The 18,942-nt window shown below is 41.9% G+C and overlaps 1 pseudogene; it reads right to left on the bottom strand.

The window, feature by feature from the left end:
- Positions 1-1,100: 1,100 nt before the first annotated feature.
- On the bottom strand, positions 1,101-16,365 carry LOC103666341 (annotated as a pseudogene).
- Positions 16,366-18,942: the final 2,577 nt, after the last annotated feature.

The following is an 18,942-nucleotide window of genomic DNA, read 5'->3' as shown; positions in this document are numbered from 1 at the left end:
GATTGTTTGAAAAGTCCCCAGTACAAAGCTCTACCCCAGAGAGAAGGTAGTCAGATCGCTGAGGGGAATCACAAATCCAAATGTAGGGACAAGGTCCAGTTTCCCATTTGGGAGCGGGCTGTGCTTTAACTCATCCAGTTGTCTCAGTGACCTGCTCCATCCACATTGGCTGTTACCTCTTATCTGATCAATCTGCACCAGCATTACGTTGGCCGAAATACTTAGGAGACCAGTCCAGGTTTCCAGTCAAAATGTGCACTCGAATGAGTCTGGGCAGCCACCTCCTGGAAGAGATGGAGGGAGATCCCCAGTGACTCGACAGAGCAGGTTTTGGTCCAAGACCCCCCTCAGCTTTGGGTTCAGACCCCAATTTCAATATTGGCAGTGTGTCTTCCTGCAAAGAAAATTCATGTCTCACTTTCTTTCTCGACAAATTCCGTGTTACTTCAGTATGTTTCTGTGAAGATGAAATATGCAGGAAATGTTTTAAAAAAAATTCACAGCACCTACTCAGTATAAATATTATTTACTCACAAATCCCCATCACAGACTTGGGGAGTTCGCGGAGACCCTCAACTCTCTTTTTCACAGGAAAAAAGTGAAATACAGCATGTAATTTTTTTTCTTTATTACTTTTCAACCTGTTAATATGGTCCTTGTATATCTGAACATTTGCTGTAAGTTTCCAGTGGTATTTAATCTGAGTTATCATTCCATAAGTAAGCTTTTCTAGGCACATTGGTTTGTATGTTATAGAAAAACCTATCTTTAAGTCACAAATAAGAAGGTATAAAATTTGCAAATGTTACAAAGATGATATCAAATCTCAGCTAACCTCTTTCCCAAACTGCAACCACTCATTTAGCCTTTACTGAAAATAGAGACCAAAAACTGTTGCTTAAACGTGTCACTGTGTGAGATTCTGGTCACTAGGAAATCCCTCCAAGACCAGCAACAGTAAGCCATGATTCCTGGAGCGCTCAGAACACTCGCAAGGCTTCATTACAAAGTATTTCACAGAAGGCCACAAACTGTGTTTTCCTGAGAGGAGCTGGGAGATCCAGACTTCATTTAGCACTGCCCGAAGTGAGTGTTCCACGTCACCTTTTCCTCTCTTGGTTTGGATAAGCTTGCGTTAATACCGCATGGCCCTGCCCTCCAGCTGCACAGGCAGCCGCCGATGCTTACTGGCCTCCTTCCTTCCATGATCTCTTGGCAGCCACCTTGACCCACTGGCAGCCATTAGCTCCAAATCGGTGTCCCAGGGACAGCCGTCCATCCCAGTTGTTAAGCTTCTCCAAAGGAGGTAATCCAACCTTGATTTTTCTTCCCGGGTAGTTTTGTGCAAACCAATCACAATCCATGGCTTTAAAATTAACCACCAGCTGACTTGAGAAGACTTCATGAGACTCCAAAGCATGAGTATCATTCATTGTTAATATTGCCTTTTCCAAAACTTTGGGATATGTGGGTCCAAGTAAAAGTTGATCTTTTGGATCCCAAGAAACATACACAAAATCCCTCCTGTATGCCTTCGGATGATAACACTCTGCTGGGGCTTTTTCTTTTGTCATAATCAGCATTGCAGATCCATCATCACTCAGGAATGAAGAATTTGCAACTGTCTGTGTGCCATAGGGCTTGATGAATGCAGCTTTGAGTTTGGCCGTCTGCTCCAGAGAGGAAGGAAAAATGCCGCCATCTTTGTGAACTGTATCTTTTCCTGGTACTTTGAAGGGTACGGCATCAGACGGTAGTCCTGTGCCTTCTTGGCCAAGCTGTGTAAGCGCAGGGTATCCTCATCTTGCTCCATTTGGGAAGCAGCAAAGCCAGGGGCCAGTTCATCTGCAGAGTGGCCCATTTTCTCATTGGTGGAGAACTTGGCCACTTTGGGGAGCTCCAACCATAGGAAATTCAATCTGAAGTTAGAGACTAAAGATGCTTGTTGACCCAGAGTCTTGGCGTCATGAAGATCAAGCATCATTTCCTTGAATGATAAATACAGTTATCAGACATTAACTGTCTTGACCACACCACCCTGTCCAGAAGCTATCAAGCCAACTCCTGTAGTCTTGGCTTGGAGGGCAGAGATGCAAACCATGGTGACAGTGTGAGCAGAAGTCTCATCAGAGAAGCCAGTTCCGAAGCGAGCCTCTCCAGCCACATCGCTAGTTTCACTTCCTGTATAACCGGACCAAAGATGATACAGTTGACAGCTTCTTTTGCGACATTGGTCCAATGCCGCAAACCTGTCCGTGCTGTGCTAGCCAAACCATGGGTGGTCTTTCTGTGAAGTGCCTGACTACACAAGCGGAATGTGCCCACCGTCCACCACCACAATACTCCTTATGTTGGATCTGGCTCAGGTTTTCTTTGATTTGGCCTGGGCAGCTGGGCAACTCTTGCTTGGAGGAACAGCACAGAGGGCTTGTAGAAAATCGGAGGGCCCATTGTGATGAACTGGGAAAAATTTTAATGTCCTGGGACTAGACTATAATTTATTTCTTAAGCAGAAAAAAAAGGGGGGGACATTACAGTCTGAATCTGTTTTATATAGACTATTTTAGAAGTATTTAAATATGCTCCTTTGGAGTCTGAGTCTCTGTAATGACCTAACAGTTGAATATTTAGCCATCAGTGCTGATTATTGGTTGATCAATTCAACGATTGGGAATGAAAGTCATTCTGTTCATGATACCCTCTATCCTTGAACTACTCTTTTTTCCCCCCCTTTCTTTGTCTTTCTTTTTATGTTATAATAAGGTGGCAAAATAAAACAGATGCATTGTCACGTGTATAGAATAACCTCGACCTAAGCTTAAAAGCGTATTTATATCAAAAATCTGACCGCTGAACCTCTGTGTTCATAAGTCCATCCTGCAGGGTATGTGTGTGCATGTGCGCACACACACGTATTCACACGCTCATCAGAAGTTGATGGTCCAAAACAAAGTTGATGGTTATTAGCTTATTCATATGTTTTTTACCGTATAGAGAGCTATGAGTTAACAGTTGGAATCAACACTGACGTTTCTCTCATTAATGTCATTTTTTGGAATTTTATAAAACTTCCTGATAATTATTGTTTTCCATTCTTTTGATTTTTTGCTTCTGGAGTTCTGGGTGACAAATATGCTCTCTTTTCATTTGTTTGATTCATTTATCTGGTCGCTGTGCTTCGGTAAAAATGCCAACTGAGGGTTTTTTTTTTTTCCTTCTGTGAAGAATTTTTGCAGTGCTCCGAAGGAAATAGAGAAAATACAAGATAAGCTACTGCATGAAATAAAATTCATAAAAAGCCCTTCCTGAGTGGTTCTTCAAGAATTCATCCCCTGCAACTTTCTGCAGAGTGCTAAGTTTATCTCTTTGATTCAGTGGTATGAGCCAGCCTCCACTTTCATCCTGCAGACGTAGGGTAGTTTACTTTTCAAGTAGGTCATAAAACACCCTGTTTATAAAGCACTTAGCTCCCCTGAACAATGCAAAGAATAACATGTTAAAACACAGAGAAGCCTTTCCTATGGAATTTGAGATTTAAAAGCATCACAGCACAACGAATCATTCTCAGAAATCCACCTTGCAGGATTCATGGTTTAAATGAAAGAACAATTTCAAGGGCGAGCACTCCAAACTTTGCCCAAAATAGGGAGACTTCTGCTCTCCTGTCCTATTGTATTTGGTAAGAGAACTAAATACAGCGCTGGCTTTTACTATTCTGTGTCACAGTTCTAAAAAGCGAATTATTAACACCAGTTGCTCAGTTAACATGTTTCAACATATATTAGCCTATCATCCATCAGTGAAGTATTTTGATGTTAATTTTGTACCAGTAAACAGCAGGTGTATTATTAGGCATGATTTGGAGTAAGAGCTCCCCAAGGTTTTCTGAAGGTTGCAGATGTTGACGTTGGGGCTGGATGATGCTTTCTCTGGGGCTGTCCTGTGCTCTGCAAGGTACTGAACAGCATCTGTAACCTCAAACTTTTCCATGCATGTAACCTAGCATCCCTTGTCTCTGTTGTGATACCCACAGACGTCTCCAGATACTGGCAATGATCCCCTGGGGAAGCAGATCGCCCTTGTTGAGAAGCAATGCAGTTCTTAACTTCAGGATGTTTAAATCATTGTGCAGCCACATTGAAGAACCAGTGACCTCTTCCTTTGTGGCTCAAGGTCTAGTCCCCAAATTGGGAGCATCACCTGGGAGCTTGTTAAAAATGCAAATGGTCAGACCTACAGAATCAGAATCTGCATTTTCCCCGCATGCCTAGGGTATCTCAATGCTTGTCCTTCTAAGAAAGTTCCTCTCTTCTCTGAGAATTCTCCATAACCCCCAAGGCCTGCTTGTGTCCGCAGTTTGCAGGGAAAGGGGGAGATGTGTGGTTCGAGTGTTGGAAGTTGGGACACACGCCATCGCAAGGTGGAGAATAAATAGAGTTTTCTCTAGAGAGTTTGTTACTGTGAAAGACTGGAGATTGCGTTGGTTCTTGTTGGAAGTCAGTACAGAGAGGAGCTGGAAAAGCAGAGTTCATGAAATGACAGGTGTTGGAGGAGCCTCTCCTGCTCTTGTCCTGCAGATCTTCCTCCTGTCTCTTCCTTCCTTTGCTTCACAGCCCTGCTTTATAGATTTTCCTTTGCCTCCAGCTGTGGTTGAACAGTGTATCAGCAGATTTTGAGTTAGCTTGAGAGGGCTTTGTGCCTCGCAACCATTTCTACCTAGACAAAAAAAAAAAATGACACTCAGTTTAACTTTAATAAATTTGAAGTGTGTGGATATAAAATAATGGAAATCTATGCCATGAAGTTTATAGTGAAAGTTCTGTAGTCACGCATTGTTGGTTCAAAGTTCTGAATGACCATTCGATAAAGACCTTTAAAATGGCATATAAATGAATACCTTCCTTTACTGTCTATTATTGCTTTTATATATGTGTGTGTGTGTGTGTGTGTGTGTATATATGTATGCTTTTATATATATGCAAATACGTATAAGTAATAGATTTGGAAATAACTCACAAGAGTGAAAAGGGGAATTGAACACAACTCCGTGTGAGTGGATAAATGAGTGAGAAATGTTTTTGTAAACTGATAGAACTAACACAGGGCATTTAAAATGATAATCCCTATGTTTATATAAGAACACTCAAAATATTTGCATCAATTAAATGACAAAGACAAAACCCAGATTTTATTCAGGGCAAGATCTCAGCTGTAAAATGTGTGCTTGCATAAGGAGGAAATGCGAATGAAATACCAAGAATACGCTTTATTGTTTAAAAAATGAGATGTGGACAATTTTAGATTTTTGTTTTCATAAAGTGAGACAACAGATGAAAATGTGCCTGTGTGTCTAGCATCCAGGAGACCGTAAATACAGTGTAATTTTACAGAAGGCTTAGGTGGCACACATTTAGGTGTTTTCCTCTTTTAAATTGTTTTCAGTCCACTGTAAAGCGAAATACAATATAATGGTTTCCAGTAAACTCAGGTGCAAGGAACGATTACTTTGTCTATAGAATCAGATGTGTTTAGGGTCCGTGGTGAAGCTGTTGTTTATTTGTGTTTTCATCAGCGGAAGTGTGGATGTGAATAACTTGAGTGCGCTTGCCTTCAGAGCCTTGCTGTAGTTAATGGGACTTTTTGAACTAGGCAGGCTCTCTAAACCTCTACATCTTGATGCATGAAATAGGTATGCCTGTAACACAATGGACATCAAAATTTTGTTAAAATTACAGGGGACATTTACACACAAAGCTTCGTGTGGTGCCTGGAATATTATTATCACTTAATGGATACCAGGTGTCATCCCCACTGTTTCTATTTTATGTCACCAGCAAATTCCTGTGTGAGAAGATAATTATATGGTCAGTGTCTCCTTTTCACAGATTTTCGGTTTTGGGAGTTTTATTATGGTACAAAAGCATTAATATTTGACTTATATTTATTAATATGTTAGGTGTCATGGCATGCTTAATAAACTTCAGTTTATAAAGATGATTAATGAAAGTGATAGAGGAATCCCCACAGATACTTGAATCAGTGTTGAAAATTTTGGCTTGATTGGACATACACAAAGACAAAATTATTTGTAAAGGAGCCCTAATTGAAAAGTACATCTGCATAACTCAGTTTTCATTAGGTTAGACTGCAAATTGTTTTCTCTCTCTCTCTTTTTTTTTTTTTTTTTTTTTTTTTTACTGTTACTACATTTAGATGACCTAACCTACTGGAATTAGTTAAAACTCTAGCAAACCAAATCCTTCACAACTTTGGTCTGGTATTTTTTGTGTTCCCTTAGAAATGTGTTCCTGGGAAGATGGCAGCACCACTCTGGTGTTCCATGTGCACTTCCTGTCATAAAGCATTCAGGTTCCTTAAGGTCAGTGTTCCTCTTCTGTCTCGTAACCCATACCACCTTTAGGCTTGCATCCCAGCACATCTGCTTCACCCCGAAGGACATTGGGGCAGGCGGAACTGAGGAGAATATGGTAGTGTTCCTGCTCCTGCTGTGTGGTGTGTAATAATGTTTCCTTCCACTCTGACCTGGGATCTCTAGTCTTCTGCCAGCATTCATGAAGCTGTGGCAGGTAGCCTGTTGACTTGCAGGTAGGGAATAACTCAAACCCTTCAGTTCTGGATGTGTGCAGGTGTTAGCGTCTTTAAATACTCAGAATGAGATGCTCCTATGGCACTTAGGATTAAACATCCTCAGTGTTTAACAGCGCCACTTGATCCCAATAGTGTCTGGGTTCTCTTTGCAAATATTTTCAAATCCACTCACTCCATGTTGTTTTATACTACTTGCATATTTAAAGGATTTTTTAAATGATTTTTTATTATATTATCTTAGTCACCATACAGTACTTCCCCGGTTTCCGATATAAAGTTCGATGATTCATTAGTTGCGTATAACACCCAGTGCACCATGCAATATGTGCCCTCCTTACTACCCATCACCGGCCTATCCCATTCCCCCGCCCCCCCTCCCCTCTGAGGCCCTCAGTTTGTTTCTCAGAGTCCATAGTCTCTCATGCTTCATTCCCCCTTCTGATTACCCCCCTTTCTTTATCCCTTTCTTCCCCTACCGATCTTCCTAGTTCTTATGTTCCATAGATGAGAGAAATCATATGATATTTGTCTTTCTCTGCTTGACTTATTTCACTTAGCATTATCTCCTCCAATGCCGTCCATGTTGCAGCAAATGTTGAGAACTCGTTCTTTCTGATAGCTGAGTAATATTTCATTGTATATATGGACCACAACTTCTTAATCCAGTCATCTGTTGCAGGGCATCTCGGCTCCTTCCACGATTTAGCTATTGTGGACAATGCTGCTATGAACATTGGGGTGCATATGGCCCTTCTCTTCACTATGTATCTTTGGGGTAAACACCCAGTAGTGCAATGGCTGGGTCATAGGGTAGCTCAATTTTTAACTTTTTAAGGGACCTCCACACTGTTTTCCAGAGTGGCTGTACCAACTTGCATTCCCACCAACAATGTAGGAGGGATCCCCTTTCTCCACATCCTCTTTGCAAATATTTTCAAATCCACTCACTCCATGTTGTTTTATACTACTTGCATTTGTAAAGGATTTTTTAAAAGATGTTATTTTGAAGTAATCTCTATGCCGACGTGGGGCTCGAACTCACAACCCTGAGATCAGGAGTAATGCTCTACTGACTGAGCCAGCCAGGCACCCCTGTACTACTTCTTTTTAAAATTCTAATCATCCATGATTAGCTGTTTGGCTCAGTAAAAAAAAAAAAAAAAAAAAAGTGTGTGTGGGGGGTGGGTACATAAATACATTACAAATCAATTTTTATATTTCGTTTTTTCCAAAGCCTAAGAATTTTTTTTTTTTAATTTTCTTCTCAATAGTAATTAAAACAGTTCTTAATCTTGGCAGTCGTACATTAGCCCAAAGGAGGGGTATATTTAAAAAGTGCCAGTGCTTCCGTAGAAGAAGTTTAACAAAATCTCTTATTAAATCTCCTTATGTAACATTTAACGTGTATCCAAGTTCGAAAAGCATTGGACTGGATTTGCAAAAGGAGATGCCATGCCTCGCCTTTGTGCTTCCTGCACTTTAAGACATATACAGATCACCTGGCAATCTTGTTAGGTTTCAGGATGTCCTCTGGTCAGTCTGGAGTGGGGGCCAGCAATCTGCATTCCTACCAGGTCACACCCAGTTGAAGCCACTGCTCCTGCTCCAAGCTGAAACTTCGAGAAGCAACATCATCGTGATAATTCCTGTCAAAGGAGCTAGAGCAAAACAGTACAGAGCAAAACTTACCTCACCGATCAAATATCTCCCCTATGGAGATGGACAATATGCTCTTTTTTTTTTTTATAAGATTTTATTTATTTATTCGACAGAGATAGAGACAGCCAGTGAGAGAGGGAACACAAGCAGAGGGAGTGGGAGAGGAAGAAGCAGGCTCATAGCGGAGGATCCTGATGTGGGGCTCGATCCCATAACGCCGGGATCACGCCCTGAGCCGTAGGCAGACGCTTAACTGCTGTGCCACCCAGGTGCCCCGACAATATGCTCTTAAAGACCTTTTTTGAAGAGAGCAGTGAATGAAAACCAGGGTCTAAGACAAAGAGAAAAATGGCTCTCCCAGGAAGTGAACAAACCGTCACTCTCTCTCTCCAATGCACTGAGTTTTACTATATAAATCTGTGTCTGCTACATAAGACAGCGCACAGAATTAGAAAGCTGTAACCAGCTGAAGGCCCCCTGCCTTGCCTTGGCATTTATGTAGCCGAAAAGGGCCATTCGTCTGGGAAATGGTCTCTCTGCGTGGCGTGATCTTCATTAAGACCATGTTGTCCCTTCCCTCATATTTCTTTAGTGCACCGTCCTGGAGAGACAAACATTGAAGTGAATTGTACCATGACACTCTTACCATGTGGGCCATTTCAGGTGGTCTTAATCTGGTTTTAAAAGCAGAATAATTGAAACACAGGAACAGTGTGAGGTCTAGAAATTCCTTCTCCGTTCATTTTTTCCCTAAACAGTGAGTCAAGTTCCAAAGGCAGTGAAAAGCACAAATGACAGTATAGTGTAGCTAAAATCTTACACAGACACACACACACACACACACACACACAAGAAACAGAGATGAATCCACAAGTATAACTGCAGGTATGGGTCTGGCCTGAATTCATGCCCTGAAAACATGGGGTATGTATAAGAAACTAAGTGTATTACCACAGAGATATGCATACTTGTGTCTTCATTGATGGGATGTGACTCAACCTTGGAGGAATATAGCAGTGACAGAGAATGTGTTATTCAAAGATGGATAGACATGCTATCAAATGTTGGTGTCAGAGTGTGTATTCAGAAGGCCTAAAATTTATATAAAGCTGTGAACCTGACCTAGAAGGTGCAATATAACCCTTTAGGATTGAAATAATTGGACAGCTGTATAACCTGGTATGGTAGAAGCTTTTGCCAATGGTCAATGTCCAGTAAGTGCATATGGAAAATCTTTTCCGTTGCCTTGCCTTGCCCTGCCTTGCCCTGCCCTGCCCTGCCCTGCCCTGCCCTTGCCTTCCCTTCCCTTGCCTTCCCTTCCCCTCCCTTCCCTTCTCCTCCCTTCCCTTCCCCTCCCTTCCCTTCCCCTCCCTTCCATTCCCCTCCCTTCTCTTTTCTTTCTTTTCTTTCATCTCTGCACCCACCATGGGGCTTGAACTCACAACCCCGAGATGAAAAGTTGCATTCTCTTTCGACTGAGTCAACCCGGTGGCTCTGGAAAATGTTTTCTAAACGAAAACTCACAATTGACCTTCACTATAATAATAAGCAATAGAAGGCTACTTTCTGTGACAGAGCATAAGAGAGTCTTCCTTGCTGTGATTTTGACAGAAGAAATGGAAATGAAATAATAATTATGTTTGAATACATACATATATGACCGTTACATGTATGCATGTTTACAAATATGCAAATACTATATGTGTATATGTATTTACAATCATATGCACACGTCTTTGTATGCATATATATGTACATTTTTTTCTTTACACGTGTAATTTTTGAATTTTCACAAAACCTTGTGAAACACTTTCTTTATGGAGCTGAGGGAGTGGAGAATCTGAGAGTTTAAATAATTTATAACATGTCAATCACCTAGTAAGTGACAGAGCTGGAAATTAACAGCCTATATATTTTTTAAATATGGGGTAGGGGCGCCTGGGTGGCTCAGTCCGTTAAGCGTCTGCCTTCGTCTCAGGTCATGATCTCAGAGTACGGGGATTGAGTCCCACATGGGCTCCCTGCCCAGTGAAGAGCCAGCTTCTCCCTCTCCCTCTGCCTACCACTCCCCCTGCTTGTGCACTCTATCAAACAAATAATCATAAAAAATATATTAAATAAATTTAACAATGTACTTCCCCTACTTGATTTGACCAAGAATGGGTTCCTACACCTCTGACGGTATATGCTATGAAATCATATACAAAAGGGACCTCTAGTGTAAGAAGAAAGAAAAGGAAAGTAATCGTCTCCCGTGCTTATACCAAACAGACAGTGATGTCCTTAAAGAGGAGTTGCCCCTTGTCCAGGACTGGATTTGGGATGAGGACTCGACTCTAACCCTAGAGACAGAGCTGAGGGTTAGTTGTGACTGTCCGTAGTTTGTCCGTAAGGCAATAGGACGGTAAGCTGTCCCCTGGTCAGACAGTTACTAGGTGGCAGAGCCCCCGCCCTCGCAGCTATCTAGAGGGTCTGTGGGCTGCCGGGTTCCTTCCTCTGCGGTTTGACTTCCATGAGACCTGCACACCCTTTCCTGTAGAGAACACGCCCATCTCCGTTCCCCGTTGGTCCTGCCCCAGCCGTCGTTTCTTCCCCATCTCCATTCTCCACCCCCAGCTCTGCACACGTATTCAGACCTGTGTTTTTCTGTGGGCAGTGACCCGTTCTCGTTCCCGTTAGTTGCCCTAACGGATTTGCAAGAATGCAGTTGCTTTGGGACCCAAGGAGAATGGGGATCCAGAGCCTCGGTTCATTTCAGAGTGAGATGGCTGGGCTCAGCATCCTCTTTCACGTCTGCCAACACGGTCCTGCTCAGAGGAGTGATCAATAATTAGGAAGATCCGATGCCTGTGGCAGCTTGCAGCCTCTACACTGATGAGATGCTATCCCGTAGACGGTTCATGTCGCCGGCAGCCACAGACCTCGCTGTGCTGCTTTCCGCAACACAGCCTCATAAAGGATCCCTTACTTCTTATCGGGCAACTTTCTGCTTTCGCTTTGTTTTTATCACATTGCAATATTGGGCTTGCTTGGGTAGTGGTCTGTAATTCTGTTAGTGATCCTTCTGTGTGTCTAGACAAAACCTCCTTGCCCAGTGGCTCCTGAACTGAGATATTGCAGCAGGTCAGAAGATAAGACTCCCAGGGGCCTGAAAATGGATAAATAATCAGTTCCGAAGCTTGGTCCTGCATGAAATCCTTTGACCTCGGCAAACCTATACCATAAGCCTCTTTGAGTGTCATCACTGGAAAGGGTTCCTCTGCAGGTGTGAGGAACGGCATGGAGTATCGTGCTACTGCCCCAGGTGGGACATATTGCTATGGTATCGCATTGTTAAACAGTTGTTAAATAGTAAATAAAGAAGGGAGAAGGCATGAGATGAAATTGGCTCGAAACTCAGGGAGTGTTCTTCCACTGGGTGACGTTGTTTGCTCTCTTGCTAAGTGAAATGTGACAAACTAGGACAATATTTTTGTTTTCATTAATCTGGCTCTCAGATCACTTGGACAATATGTTTCAACAGCAGCGTCTGGCCAAATCAGGCTTCTTCGGTGGGTCATGAGAATTTCTGCTCCTGTCTTAGTGCTTGTGGGCTGCTGTCACAGGTACCGTTGACTTGGTGGCTTATACACAACAGTAATTCCTTTCAGTGTCTTGTAAAAGCATGTTTCCTGGTTCATAGATGACCATCTTTTTCCTGTTTCCTCACATTGCAGAAGGGGTGAGCGAGCTCTCTGGGGTCTAATTAATAACGGCACTAAACCCATTCTGAGGGCTATATCCTCATGACCTAATCGCCTGCCAGTGACCCCACCTCCAAATACATCCCAGTGGGGAAAGGGTTTTGGAGGGCCACTAACATTCAGGCTATACAGTTCTTTTTTTTTAAATTTTAAAAAGCGTTTATTTATTCATCTGAGAGAGAAACTGAGACAGTACAAGCAGGGGGCGCAGCAGGCAGAGGGAGAAGCAGGCTCCCTCCTGAGCTGGGAGCCCGACGGGGGGCTCGAAGTATAGCAGTTCTTAAGGCTGGGATGCCTTTGTGGTGCCATCTTGACTGAGGATATGACACAGACATGGGAATTGAACTGGGAAGCCTACCCCTTTTCCCCTGGTAGACTGTAAGCAAGAGTGTGCAGTGATTAGAAACCAGAATACTCATTTCCCTCAACTGTTTTAGGATGGAGGTATAGAAACACTGAGATGGTATGACAATGCACTGGAGTGCTAGATCCTGTCTCCGTGGGGTCTGCTGGGGCCATGACAGAGCTGTCAGAGAACGCCAACTCTCACAATGGCTTGTTGTCTCACTTGGTTACAGACATATCGAAAGACCTGTCTTCATTGGTGGCGTGGCCTGTGGCTCATGTCAGCCTTTGCGTGACATGTAGGGAATGGAGAATTTTATGCAAGTGTAATGAGGAGATAAGGAGGTTGTGAGAAGGTTAGAGGGTCAACGGAGGCTCGGGAGAGGGAGGGAAGTCCCTCACGTGCAGCTTGGAAACCAGAGACATATGGCACACGTTCCCAACTGGATAGAGTCCCCTGATACATAACCAAGTCCAGGAACCAGAGCGCACAGGTTTCTTGTGCTGCAGAGAAGAGTGAGCGCTCAGGGAACCCATGTGGGGCTAAGTCTTCCTTCTCCTAATCACCATGAGGTCATGGTAGTTTCCCCGTAGACATAGATGTCTTCCTGGTGAGAAGCAAAGCATGGCGCAGTGGGAATATTAAGACTGAGCCTTTACCCAAAATCCCAAGCCATTCAAGAGACTGAATGGAAGAAACTGTCATGCTCTGGTTTGATGGGTTTAAAGTGTGTGGTCATCTCCCTCTCTTAATGAGGTGGGAAAGATTAGACCTACTTTTCGACCAGTCAAGAAGTCATACAGTTTCTTTGCACATCTGAGTATAGGATTCGCACATTTTTCCTGTGGTGTAGAGAGAGGGGGATGTAGGTTTCTAGTCTCATTCTGTGATATCATGCATCTCTGTAAACTGTGAATCAACAAATTGCTTTTTCAATAAAGCCCAGAACGTACCCTTGGCATTTAGGTCATATTCATGGACAGGTTTGAGAAAATTCAAAGTTTAATTATATGCCGTGTTTCCAGGGGCAGAAGAAGGGTGACCCTAAAGTCTCGTACAGGAATAATTCTTTGTCGGCTCGGAAGAGAGTTGGAAGGGCTGCCTTGGCTCCGTTTACTTCGGGCACCTCCCTTCTCTCAGCTGGCTCGGGCACTGCAGCCCCCATGCGGTCTTTATGACAGAAACACTGCAGTGCAGACAATCAGAGTGAACACTTAGGGTTGTATTATTAAAAACATATTTTTACTGGAGAGTTTACCAAAATGAAATGTCTTGCTCCTATTGGTCTTAGGAGAGATCTGGCTAGTTTACAACATCACATATACAGAACACTGGAAACACAGTAAATTATCTGTGCATGTCAGTGGTGCTCGCACCCAGATGTCTTTCCTAGAGTGTGTTTTAAAAAATGCATGGCTTCTGTACTAAAATAATCTCTTGAAAGACTTCGGCAACTATTTAGCTTAAGCATACGATGATTTCGGAGCTGTTTTTTATTCCCCTAATGGTTGAATTGCTAAGGGAGTCTGTGCCATCCTCCACATCATGGTTACAAACAGGAGCCCTTTATTTTCCCAGATCCATGCTGGGGAAATCCTCTATTTGACCACATCCCATTTAGAGGGGGCGGGTCATAAGGGCCTTGTGCAATTTTAAGTTTTAATAATTGTAGATGAACAGAGGATTGATGCAGATACCTTAATCCGATTGTTCATTCATCAAAACCCAATTCTTTGGAGGAACTCCGGGTCAAGTTCACAAACTCAATTTACAAAATTGCTCAGCAGCATCTGGGGAGCATTTCACTAACTTAGAAACTTGTCCGTCGGAAACTTGGAAAATTTGGAAGAATGAGTCAGGCATTTGCTCTTAATGGAACATGCTTCTGTGTAGAGAATGAGATTGTTTCAGTCATATGCACTCACGAGCTTTTTAAATCTGAAGGTAACCCAATAAATACAACAGGCGGAACAGCTCACCTCCTAGAATGTTGGGGGATTTCTTGATGGATTCGGTCCAAACATTTTCCCTTCCCAGGGAAACATTACAGTATATTTTCTTATAAAACTTTCTTACAGGTTTCCTTTTCCTGTTCTTCATCTATTAGCAATGAAGTTTATTTTAAATAGGAGAGGGAAAGCCCATGTTTTGTTTTTGTTTTGTTTTTTTTTTAAGATTTTATGTATGTATGTATGTATGTATGTATGTATTTATTTATTTATTTGACAGAGAGAGACCACAAGAGGGGGAGCGGCAGAGGGAGAGGGAGAAAGAGACTCCCCACTGAGCAGGGAGCCCAACATGGGGCTTGATCCCGGGACCCTGGGATCATGACCTGAGCAGAAGGCAGACGCTTAACCGACTGAGCCACTCAGGTGCCTCAAAACGTCCATATCCTTTTTTTTTTTTTTTTTTTTTTTTTTTTTCTGTTTACCACCAATTATCCCATCACCTTTTTTGATGAGTCCCTCGAATGTATCTAAGGCTACCTTAAGGTTTTTCTCGATAAACGTCTAGCATGTGTAATTTCATTGGTCCTATTGATTTTATGATAAACCATAATTTCAAACAATATTTATTCTATGTCATTTCTAATATCTTTAAATGTAATATGACTTTTACATTGATCTTGTGGTAGCCTAACATGTGGAATTCTCACATCTGTTCAGTAATTGGTCTGTGGATTATTTTGAGTTTTCCACAGAGCAATCATTTCATCCAAAGTCCATGGCATTTGTTTTTCTTTGTAATCCTTATCCTTTTAACTAATGCATGCATTTATTTCATTATATAGCATGTGGCCTTCCGTGCAGAATACAGTAGGAATGATTTCTGTCTTGCACTTGCTATGAACTATACGTTTGTAGTAGTTAATTAGGTAAGGTGTTCACTTCTTTTCCTATTTCACTGATGGTCAGCATCATGAATGAGTGTTGAATTAAATGTTTAATAAATTTGCTTTAGGGAGACATGACCTTTTCTTTTTTTTTCCTTGAAAAATATCATGTCTGGGCTGCCTGGGTGGCTGAGTCCGTTAAGCACCTTCCTTCCTTTGGCTCAGGTCATGATCCCAGAGTCCTGGGATCGAGCCCCACGTTGGGCACCCTTCTTAGGAGGAGCCTGCTTCTCCCTCTGTCTCTGACCCTATCCCTGCTCATGGTCTTGCTCTCTTTCTTTCTCAAATGAATAATAATAATTTTTTAAAAAATCATTAAAAGGAAATATCATATGTATAGTTTGTAAGCAATAATATGTTAGGTGTGCAATATTGTGAGTTCTTTCCAGTCATTGTGAAGATTAAAAAGTAGCCTGTTTTTACAAAGATTCTGTTGAATAGATACAAAACAATTTGGCAATTGATCCTTAGGAATTATGATGTAATTCATAATTATCAGGACATGTTATTGGTCATTTGTTACTGAATTATGAGATAATAATATTTCCACATTACAGTTCATAATACGGAAATGGATTGGGTTAGTGGTAACATTGAGATCACACCACACATATTAATTGATTTATCTAATATCTTGAATGACATTGATAAATATCGGTAGGTAGAATCACAAAATTTCAAAAACGGCGTGTCTTGCATAAATTTGTTACAGTAGCATGTCGATGCAATGTTCGTAGGAATGACGTGCCTTTCCCGAGAGGCACCTGTCCGTGGGGAGTCCTGGGATACATAAGCTTGACCTTCAAGTCTGTGTTTCAGATGTGGCCTCTGTTTGAGCCTGCTCCCTGCTTTCCAGGTTACCTGGGGCCACTAGCCTGTATGTGTTCTCCGGAATTTCTAGTCCTGCTGTAATGTACTTTGGTGGCTCGTGTGACACAGGTATAATCATCTTCCCGTGGGACGCCCCCAAGGTGACTTTTAGAAAAGACTGTGTACAAATTCAGATCAGATGTGCAGGTTTCACTTCCCAGCGTGTCTGCCGCGTCACGGTGATATGAAGACCTTCTGATGTTCAGGGTGAGGACGTGATCTCCCGAGAGGTTGTCGGTCATTACGTTCTGAAATCCTCTGTACTTCAGTGGTCCCCAGGTCTCACCGGGGCCCCCATTTAAGACATATATTTACTTTTGAAAAAAAAAGTCTCTGTGTTTTGTTCAATTCACAAATAGCTGAGTCTTCTCCACAATGACATGACGAATTTGAATGAAGACCCATTTGGGGAACATCATTCTTTATGATAATGAGCAAGAGGACACTCTGGTCATTTATAACAGCCAATTATTTGTTTGAAAGAACTGAGGTCACGTTCTTTCCAATTTGTTCCATCTAGGGATGAGGAATTCAAGTTTACTATTCAGACAGGAGTCCTGTACCCAGACTGGTCATGCCTTTTTGCATCTGGAGAGATGCCTTCATGGTGTATATTTAAGGGAAAAGTGTAGGTGACTGTTCCCTTGGGACAGACAAATGTCCATCTGTTTTGTGCAGAAAGAGGCCATAATATAGGTTCCATGACCTCCTTTTTGTTTGCTGACTCAGGGCCCCTTTTTCACAATAAAATAATGTATTCAAGAGAAGCATTGAGTTGACATGAAATTCTCAGGGATTTCCCAAGGTTCTGATTTTAAATTTTTCCAACGAACCGTAGTGTTGTGAGGCCCTCAGTGTGTCCGTTTAGATCATTACAGTGAAAACCTCAGCTGCTAGTGACAGTGAATGCTGAGCTCTCTTCACTCCTCACTTCCAAGGGCTTTCTGAAGAGTAGATTCTTGGATAATCCTGCACTGAAAGTAGCGATAGTGTGGAGTGTAGACCCTCTTTTTTGGAACATATATTTTCTAGAATAAATTAGATTTAGGGGGCTAAAATGTTACATGCAGGTAATTTCCCTCCGACATTTTCCCAAGGAGAAACAGAAACTGTTGTAGGTTTATGTCCTAAGAGCTCAAAACGTGAAGAAGTGAGATTTCCTTTGGTTCGATGGCACCCACTGCTTGGCCATGATCCTAAGGTTTGGGACTATTTTTATGTGCACAGTTTCCTTCTAACCAAACACCTATTTCATGAAGCTTACTGGACGTATTTTTTCTAATACTATAGTTTCATAAGAACTGGTGGGAGAAATACACATAAGAAATTACTCTGAGACCTGAGAGGGAAATTGAGACAAAGTTTCTTTTCCTCTTTTATGACCAGTGTGCCTGGAGCTCAGGGCCAAGTTTGTATATAATTATAGATTCTTGAGCTTATTTTTTTTTAATGTACGTATTCACTCTTACTTTAACTTCTTGGCTTTTGCCTTCTTCGTCAATTCTTAGTGGTTTGGGAGTTCCTTAATCCAAATCATTTATTATTGAGCATTTTCAAATATTCGTATTATAAAATATTAAAGAGATCACTTTATAGTTTTACAGTACAGTAAGATCACTTTACAGTTTTTGAAACTTAATCTAACCTTCATGTATTCAAGAGTGCTAGACCAGACACCAGCAAATGTTTCCTACAGGGGACTAGGAAGAAGATTCTTTGGGGCTTTGGGGACCTGGTGTTCCCCATTGCCACTACTGTTTGTTGTCTGTTGTAAGGCGGGATTAGCCATAGAGAACACTTACAGGCAAGGCCGTGTTCAATAAAATTGATGTATAGACACTAACATTTGCATTTCATGTAATTTTCACATGCCATGAGATAGTATGCTTCTTTTAATTTGTTCCCTGATGATTTAAAAATGCAAACCCCAGTCTTGGCTTGTGGAGTATACAATAACAGGTAGTGGACAGTGAGTCGGTTTCCCAGTGCCATTCTCCATCACACCCGGTACCGAAGTTGGTGAAATGCCCATTGTGGATCACACGTCTAATAATTACCTTGAAAAGGTACCCATTCTGCGTCATACCCAGTATGTAACTGGAAGGGTGCCCATTCTAAGTTATACCCACTACCTCACTAGAAGGGGTGCCCTGACAATCCTGCATCGAGCACTCCCTAGTGTCTCATGCATCTGGACACGTCGACATGGTCCCATGTGTTTAGGTTGATAGGACATTTTTGTTTGTGTCCTTGAGGCAGAGTAGATGGGAGTTATTTATACTATTATACAGGAACATGTTTGCAAAAGAAAAGCCACATATGATATAACACAGGAAGACACTTTATATATATATATATATATAGTATTATATATAACTAAACTGGTTTTCAGTTAACACCAAAGGTCAGCTTTGTGACTTACTAGGATGATGATTTTTTTTTTTTTGTTTCATAAAACAGATCATTTACGTTTACTTAATGGTAGGCTCATTCTGCCTTTTAAAAAGAAATGTATGACCTTTTCATGAATACATTGCTCTTGCATATTTTCCTGGGAATTTTTCAAGAGTCTTGTGATAAAAGTTGATCGCCAGCAGACCCAAGGTGATAAAGTTCCCCACATAGCATCCAGTCTGTCATTGCGAGAAATCTGCTGTCTTCTCCTAGCACGGCCGTGGGATGCTACTCAAATATCTCCAAAGCCTTCCTGATGACAATGTCAACAGAATGTTCTCGTTTCTCATCATGTATGATGGAATACTACAGTCAGGCCCATGACTGAACACGATGGCTATGGATATTGTCACCCCAAGTCCTGA

This window comes from Ursus maritimus, assembly GCF_017311325.1.
Source record: "Ursus maritimus isolate PB19 chromosome X unlocalized genomic scaffold, ASM1731132v1 scaffold_X1, whole genome shotgun sequence".
Classification (NCBI taxonomy): Eukaryota; Metazoa; Chordata; class Mammalia; order Carnivora; family Ursidae; genus Ursus; species Ursus maritimus.
Note: the sequence above shows the minus strand (reverse complement) of the source record. Positions and strands in the feature narration are given on the sequence as shown.